Here is a 2,477-nt window from a genome sequence, read left to right on the forward strand (position 1 = left end):
CTCTGGCTGCTTTCAAGAGTTTCTCTATCTTGGGTTTTCAGCAGTGTGATGATATTGTGCCCAGGTGTGGTTTTCTTAGCATTGATCCTTCCTGGAGTTTGCTGAGCTTGCTGAATCTGTAAGTTTATGTCTTTCAACAAATTTGAGAATTTTTCAGTCATGATTTCTTCAAACATTTGTTCTGCACCATTTTTCTCTTCTTCTAAGACTCAAATTATAATAAATATGTTAGACTTCTTGATAGTGTTCCACAGGTCCCTGAGGCTCTGTTCTTTCTACTTTTAAAATATCTTTTTCTGTTCTTAAGACTGGATAATTTATATTGATCTATCTTTCAGTTCTCCTATCATCACCAGTCTTCTTTAAGCCCATTCGTGGAATTTTAAATTTCATATATTTTATGTTTTCATGCTAGGATTTCCAATTTATTCTTTTATGTAGCTTTTATTTCTGTGTTGAGATTTCCTCTGTGTTCATTCATTATAGATATAATTTCCTTTATACTCTTGAACATATTAGCATAATGAGAGAAATGCAAATTAAGATCATAATGAGATACCACTACACCCATTAGACTGGCTAAAATTGAAAAGACTGATGATACCAAGTGTTGATAAGAATGTGAAGAAACTGGAAAACGGAAAATAGACTGCTGGTAGGAATGCAATAAGATATAACCACTTAGGAAAAATATTTGTCAGTTTATTACTGTTGGTGGGAATGCAAAATGATGTGCTACTATGGAAAATTATTTCGAGGTTCCTCAAAAAATTAAAAGTAAAAGTATTATATGATCCAGTAATTCCATTTCTGGGTACTTATCCAAAAGAATTGAAATCAGGATCTCAAAGAGATATTAACGCTGTCATGTTCATTGCAGCATTATTCACAATAGCTGAGATGTAGAAAGAAACTTTATTTTAACATAGTAGACCATTTGGCAGAGAGAGGTCCTCAGATTACATTTTGGATAAACATGAAGCTCATTCTGGAGTGCTTTCCACATAACCTTCCATGAGCAGCGATTCTGGAAAGATCCCTCCTCTGAGGAAGATATTTATATTTGCTCCTCTAATGATAACAGAAACAACTTTTAAGTAAGACTACTTGCTATTTTTGTATTTAATGCCTATGTATTTTATCTAATCAAAATAAAGTTAAACTTGCAATGTTTTTTTAGTTGTGATGCTGCAATTCTACTCTTGATAAATCAGAGCTATGATACATGTAAATTTAAATATAGATAGCTATATATGAAAAATATACTTTAAAAAGCATTGTAATATCTAATTAAATAGGGTACATTATCTCAACTCACCAGTCAATTCCAGGAGTTTCCATATATCATACTAGAGTATAAATGCCCTTGTATAGATAAAGTTTCATTTTGCCTATAGTTCCATTAAAATAGAACAAGAAAAAAGAGAAGTTTCCAAGGATAAGTTTCCAATTTTAACCATTGAAAAGCTTTTATCAATAATAATTAGGGAAAGTCATAAATGTACACATAAAATTTATCTCTAAATCTGGGTAATCAATGTTTAAATGAGTCACTATTTTAAAATGGTTGTTGTTTTATTTTGCAATTCTGAATATATATGTGCTCATGGTTGAAAGGGTTTTGTTACTGTGGAGGCTGTTAGGGAAGCTTGGCAAACAAACACTAAAAATTACCGGCCCACATATTTTTTCTATGAACAGCTTGTCTAACCCATAGTAAATTCTGAAGCATAAATGTAAAGATAATTCTTCACTGCTAGTCTAACAAGGTAATTAAGTCAGAATTCTAGAAAAATGGGCGTTATTTTGACTTAGAATAAAGTATGTCTGACTAATTTACCTCTCCACAATAATGCGGAAGAAAAAGTAAGCTAACCAAAGGAACAGTGGTTAAAGCACAAAGGAAGAACAAGTTATAAGCTACCAGATGAAATGATGAGAGAGGGAGGAAGCTGAGATTCAACTTGAAAAATCCCACATAGGAAAAAGGCAAAAACAATCTTCTCGAGAGGAGAACTAGCGATTGTCTCTTTAGTGTCTGGTTTACCTACTCATAAGCTTGGTGAGGGCAGGAGCAGGGCTTCATGCACACTGCAAAGGAGGAATGCCACTGAGTCTTGAATACGTGTCCATAATGAAAAAATGATTCTGTACCCAGATAACACAGCAGGTGCAGAAATAAGAAAACAAGACGAATAAAAGGGCAGAGACCTTTGTGTATAACGCATGATCAAGAAGCGTGGTGAGCGATCTGCTTGTAATGATATAACATGAAGCAAAGAACCAGTTCTGATAAAATCAGATTAGTTTTGGATAGAGGAAGTGTACATTATCTTGTACAATGGGCCTAGTCACACCAGCTGCCTGTAAAATCTTGCCCTGGCATTTTAATGAGCTCTCATTATCTCAAAACTTGGTTAAAACAACAGAGAACAGAAACTTCTAAGAACCAGAGTCCTAATTCTTCAAGGCATTTG

Source organism: Rhinolophus sinicus, chromosome 15 (assembly GCF_057876585.1).
Source record: "Rhinolophus sinicus isolate RSI-liver-muscle chromosome 15, RSI-T2T, whole genome shotgun sequence".
In the NCBI taxonomy this organism is placed as follows: domain Eukaryota; kingdom Metazoa; phylum Chordata; class Mammalia; order Chiroptera; family Rhinolophidae; genus Rhinolophus; species Rhinolophus sinicus.